This window comes from Rattus norvegicus, chromosome 6 (assembly GCF_021556685.1).
Source record: "Rattus norvegicus strain SHRSP/BbbUtx chromosome 6, alternate assembly SHRSP_T2T, whole genome shotgun sequence".
In the NCBI taxonomy this organism is placed as follows: Eukaryota; Metazoa; Chordata; class Mammalia; order Rodentia; family Muridae; genus Rattus; species Rattus norvegicus.
This window is the reverse complement of record NC_141539.1, coordinates 118578231-118584905: the sequence shown is the minus strand read 5'-3', so window position 1 is coordinate 118584905 and position 6675 is coordinate 118578231. Positions and strand designations below refer to the sequence as shown.

The 6675-nt window shown below is 41.4% G+C and overlaps 1 pseudogene; it reads left to right on the top strand.

Moving 5' to 3' along the window:
- The first annotated feature begins 3260 nt into the window (after window positions 1–3260).
- On the top strand, window positions 3261–5852 carry Kpna1-ps8 (karyopherin subunit alpha 1, pseudogene 8; annotated as a pseudogene).
- The last annotated feature ends 823 nt before the right edge of the window (window positions 5853–6675 follow it).

The window sequence follows — 6675 nt, the reverse complement described above, 5'->3', positions numbered from 1 at the left end:
GGACCATTATCAACTAATGGTACTGATTCAACTGGATGTCAGCATGTAGATGAATGCAAATCGATCCATGCTTATTGCCCTGTAGAAAGCTCAAGTCCAAATGGATCAAGGACATCCACATCAAAACAGATATACTCAAACTAATAGAAGAAAATGTGGGGAAGAGCCTTGATCACATGGACACTGGGGAAATTTTCCTGAACAGAACACCAATGTCTTATGCTCATAAAACCACACAAAGGACATTGTTATTAGGACAAAGCAGAAACCAACAGATTGGGAAAAGATCTTTACCAATCCTACATCTGATAGAGGGCTAATATCCAAAATATACAAAGAACTTAAGAAGTTAGACTCCAGAGAGCCAAATAACCCTATTAAAAAATGAGGTACAGAGCTAAAAAATAAAGAATTTTCAGCTGAGGAATACTGAATGACTGAGAAGCACCTAAAGAAATGTTCAACATCTTTAGTCATTACAGAAATGCAAACCAAAACCCTGAGATTCAACCTCACACCAGTCAGAATGGCTAAGATCAAAAACTCAGGTGACAACAAATGCTGGCGAGGATGTGGAGAAAGAGGAACACTCCTCCATTGTTGGTGGGATTGCAAGCTGGTAAACCCACTCTACAAATCAGTCTGGAGATTCCTCACAAAATTGGATATGGTAATCCCTGAGGATCCAGCTATACCTCTCTTGGGCATATACCCAAAAGATGCTCCAACATACAACAAAGACACGTGCTCCATTGTGTTCATAGCATCCTTGTTTAAAATAGCCAGAATCTGGAAAGAACCCAGATGCCCTTTAACAGAGGAATGGATTCAAAAAATGTGGTACATCTACACAATGGAGTACTACTCAGCTATCAAAAACAATGGCTTCATGAAATTCACAGGCAAATGGATGGAACTAGAAAATATCCTGAGGTAACTCAATCACAAAAAACCACACATGGTATGTACTCACTTATAAGTTGATATTAGCTCAAAAGCTTGGATTACCCATTATACAATCCAAAGACCACATTAAGCTCAAGAAGAAGGATAACCAAAGTGCAGATGCTTCAGTCCTTATTAAAAGGGGAACAAAAATATTCATAGGAGGACATGTGAAAACAAACATTGGAGCAGAGACCGAAGGAATGGCCATTCAGAGCCTGTCCCCCATGGGGATCCAGCTCATATACATACAGCCACCAAACCCAGACAATATTGCTGATTCCTAGAAGTGCATGCTGACAGGTGTCTGATATAGCTCTCTCCTGAGAGGCTCTGCCAGAACATGATAAATATTGAGGTGAATGCTTGCAGCCAACAATTGAACTGACAATGGGGTCCCCACTGGAGGAGTTAGAGAAAGGTTTAAAGGAGCTGAAGGGACTTGCAACCCTATAAAAATAATACCAACCAGGCAGAGCTCCCAGGGACTAAACCACTACAGAAAGAATACACATGGACAGACCTATGGCTCCAGTAGCAGAGGAAGGCTTTGTTGGGCACCAACAGGGGAAGAAGCCCTAGGTCCTACCAAAGCTGGACCTCCCATTGTAGGGGAATATCAGGACGGGGGTGTTGGGGCAGGAGAGAAATAGGCTCCTTTCAAACATGTAAATGCTTCCTGTCAGGATTGTCAATGCTTCACTCTTTGATCCTCAGCATCAGTGAAATCAACATTTCAGGTTACTTTCTAGACTTATACAGGGCACATGGGATCATGCTACCAGACAGGCATAAGAACTGGTGGAGTAGGGTAAGCTCAAACCTTGGGAAACTCAGAGATTTGAGTTAGTAGGAGTGGAGTTGCCTCTCCCAACTCTCAATGCCTGCTCTGGTACCAACAAGAGTACCATAAACAGTCACATAGCATAGTCCCTAGAGTTTTTCTCTATGCTAATGAAGTTTCTAGCTATCCTTAGACTTCAGCAAATGGCCTTCCTATCCTGGATATTCTCACACAACCCCCTACCCCCAGTGTTCACCCCAATAAACTGTATTGTGCACATCTACTTTTAATAAATCAATATGAACAAATAAGAATCATCTCAGAGAGCTACTTCATTGAAGACCTCCAAAGGGAGGGCCTTTGTCTTGACATTAAGATTCCCAAAGAAGGTCTTTTCTCTTCTTCTGCCCCTGTGGTACTTGGTGGCATGTGAAGGCAATCTGGCTGTGACATCTGCCACCCCATTGATGACCAGGATTGATTCAGCTGATCTGACTGGCTAGGAGAGTGACCCCCTCATACACCCCAGCTAGAAGTCATTAACTGTGAAGATAATCACCCTAGCATTCTATCATATGAGTTCTCTCTGACAGCTTCCTGTCTAGGCCATTACTATTTGGGGGAGATGGGAGGATAGAAGTAGAAGTTATCCAACTGTGCATCTGCAGTCATATACATCACCATGAAAATAGCTTATGTGTTCCCTTAGAATCACTTGATAATAAATTATGGACTTCCACATGGTTTCTTCCACATAGACCACCAACAGGGCTTCTACTCCAGTAAGGCCAAGGACTCTGATAAAGCCCTCCAATGCAAACAGGATCACAGAAATCAATATAGCTTCCAGTCACAGCATAAACCAGGGACATAGACCCAGCATTCAATAACAACGCAAGCCATGGACATCAATACACACCCAGCTACAGTAAGAATACAGATATAGTCATGGATCTCTGTATCAGGAAGAACCAGGACACCACCTTGGCCTTGGGTGACAGCACAGGGTACTTAGATCAGTATGGCTGCTGGAGGCAGCATAACTCATGTACACCAACATGGCTTTATGCTACAGCACAGACCACAGACATTATGTAGGTTTTTGTGGTAACACTGGCCACATATTTTAACACAGACCCAGTCATAGTGAGGTCAGGGACCCAGACATGTACCCCAGTTGTAGCTCAGACTTGGACATCATCATGGATCCAGGTGACAATTCTGGTCACCCACATTGATGTCATCCCTAAAGCATCATTGCCTGAAGACAATCAACATGGCTTCAGGCTGAGTCATAGACCACTGACATCCATATGGCCTTCAGTGGTAGATCAGGCCATGGCCACTAACAAAGACCAAGCCACAAAAAGGCCATGAATCCAGACATGTCCCTCGACAGTAGCCTACACCTGATCACCACAATAGTCTCAAGTGGCAGCATAGGTCACTCATATCAGTATGATTTCTGGGACAGCAAGGCTCAGAAGCGTGAACATAAATTCTGGCCACAACACAGGCAAGTAATCAAATGATGACATGGTTCGTGGACATCAAACTGAACCCTAACCACATCAGGGCATTGATCGTACACTTGATCTTCAGCAGCATTGTGGGATACTGTGGTACTTCGAGGAGGTCTAATTTAGAAAGAAGGTGGACCATTCCTCATTTTGGGTCTCAGACTTTGCTATGCTCTATGATGATCCTTTCTTCAGACAGCTTGTTGGGATTGGGGTTGGCAAGTCTGCATTTCCTTAAGCTCCAGGCTACTGCACATCATCCCATGATCCCATTGGGTGATAACATAATCCACCATCTACCTAAGCCCTCTCATGTATCAACAACTGCTACATCCCCAATTAGTTCTGCCTTTCTCCACAGTTCACAGACTGCTACCCCACCGCTTTTGCTTGTATCTCGTCAACACCGGGCTTCTCTCCTCTCAAGGGTGCCTATAAACCAGGCCTAGCACCTTCTACCAGGTCAGGTCCTGACATTGCATTCTGATTACTGCCATTCTGGGTGGGAGTATGATAGAATCTTCATCTCTTGGTTTATTCTCCAAAGGGCCCAAATACAGCATCTTTTCACAACAGCTAAATCATGAAACACATTCAGTTGTTTACAACCAGACAAATGGATGAATAAAATGTGATTCATATTTAGCATGCTTTTATTTTAAATCATAAAGAAAACGAGGCTATAACATTTTTTAGGGAAATAGATACATATTAGAAAGTTAGTATCAAAGAGAAAAATATGTGGTCTCTCATTTGTAGGTCCTAGATTTTATATAGATATATTAAATAATGTGTATAGATGATGGGAAAACAGACATTTTTTAAGAAGCAAATAGTTCGAATGAGAGAGAAATTATGGAAACCTAAAAGCAAAATATGGAAGAATATTAAAATATATATGTAATATGATGGTCCTAAAATACAGTATAACTAAATAAAAATTACACTTAAAAATTATTATCTGCAACATACACAGAGCTCTATAATTCAACAAAAAGAAAATAATGCATAGTGTACCTGTAAAGGCTATAAGAGTTTGTCAGACCTCTTAGGACTGATGCTGTGAGATACCATGAAGGCAGTGGAAATTGAATCCAGATCCTCTGAAAAAATAGTCAGTGCTTTATTTTTTTTAATTTTTTATTAGATATATTTCTTTACTTACATTTCCAAGGTTATTCCCCTTCCTGTTTCCTGTCTATAAGCCACCATCCCCTCCCCTTCCCTCCACCTTACATATTCCCTCTATACATCCCCCTTTTTGCACCCCCCATATTTCCCTGCACTGGGGGTCCAACCTTAGCAAGACCAAGGGCTTTCCCTTCAACTGCTGCCCTAACAAGGTTAGGAGCAGTTGGAGCCCTGGGTCAGACCATATAGTCTTTCAGTAGTGGTTTAGTTCCTGGAAGCTCTGGTTGTTTGGCCTTGTGCTTTTTATGGGGTTGCAAGCTCCTTCAACTCTTTCAATATTTCCTTTAATTCCCCCCAAGGGGGTCCTATTCTCAGTTCGGTGCAGTTGACCCACTGTTGGCACTTCTTGCAGTTCGTGATCTGTCATCCTTGGCACGTGGTTACTTACGGAATCTTACCTGGACGCTTTCAAACCTCTGTCGAAACAAGAATCCCGCACCCCCTTAGATGCTGTTGAACAGATCCTTCCTACTCTAGTTCGACTCCTACACCACAACAATCCAGAAGACTGATTAGCAGTCTTAGAAGAAGTCTTAGAAGAAGATTAGCAGACTCCTGCTGGGCCATTCCCTACTTGACTGATGGGCCAAATGAGAGCATTGAGATGATTGTGAAGAAGAGAGTTAATCCCCAACTTGTGAAGCTTCTACGAGCTACTGAACTGCCCATTGTGACGCCGGCACTGAGAGCCATAGGGAATATTGTCACCGGAATAGATGAACAGACTCAGAAAGTGATCGATGCAGGCGCACTTGCAGTCTTTCCCAGCCTGCTAACAAACCCCAAAACTAATATTTAGGAGGCCACATGGACAATGTCGAACATTACCGCCCGGAGCCAGGACCAGAAACAGCAAGTGGTGAATCACGACCTCGTCCCGTTTCTCATTGGTGTCCTCTCTAAGGCAGACTTTAAGACACAGAAGGAAACTGCATAGGCTATAACCAACTACACCAGCGGCGGGACTGTTGAACAGATTGTGTATCTGGTTCATTGTGGAATAATAGAACCTTTGATGAACCTCTTGAGTGCAAAAGATACCAAAATTATTCAGGTTATTCTTGATGCCATTTCAAATACCTTTCAGGCTGCAGAGAAACTAGGTGAGACAGAAAAACTCAGTATAATGCTTGAAGCGTGTGGAGGCTTGGATAAAACTGAAGCACTACAGAGCCATGAGAACGAGTCTGTATACAAGGCCTCATTAAACCTAATTGAGAAGCACTTCTCAGTGGAGGAAGAGGAAGATCAAAATGTGGTGCCAGAAACTACCTCTGAAGGCTTTGCCTTCCAAGTTCAGGATGGAGCTCCCGGGACCTTTAACTTCTAATGTCCAGCCAAAGCACAAACTTGTTAGCTATGTGCTGTGCTGTGCTGTGTTCTCACAAATTTGTCTTACTGTTTCCCTACTACGAACTCTCTTTAAATGTAGTTTGTTATTGTAGCACTTTTTACAAAAGAAACTACACTTGAATAGTTATAAACTGTACATACTCGATGAAGCTGTCCTCTGAGTTTATTTCTATTTGGAATTTCGTACCCTGTTGTGTCCTGTAAATAAAGATTAAGTTCCATTCTTCAAAAAAAATTAGCTCAGTATTGTACTTCAAGTGACTTAATTGTCAGCAAAATTAGACTAAGGAGTCTTCAAAGGAAATAACACAATAAAATCTCTTTCATCCAACCCAGAGTTCTATTTTAAATTATAAATATATTTCACTTATTGTTATCATTTTACTTTATGTTTATATAGCTTAATTTTGTACTTGGGAATCATTGAGGGGTTTGTTTGCTATTGTTCAAAATTGATCTGGTAGATTCAGAAAATTAGAATTAATTATATAAGAAATATATTTATGAGAATGTATTGAAATATTTACATTTGCCTATTGTGTTCCTATAACAAAATTTCAAATGATAGATGGAGAAGAAAAAGAAAACCAAAGAGATATATGACATTTGGAACTGTGAACATCTACAGAATTCAAATTCAAATAAGTTAGTAGTGAACTTCAAACTCCAGTGATGATAAGTTAATCAGCCATGGTTGTGTAAGCCCCACCCCTCACCAGAAAATGAGAGGTCTCACACTGGATCAGTGTTAGTGAACGTAGTGCTATGGTTAAATTGTTGCATGCCAGAAAAAGACAAGAAAGCTATGTGCCGTGCCCCGTACATCCTTTCCACTTAGAGCATAGAATAACTCACAGAATTAATTCATGTCATTACCTTAGT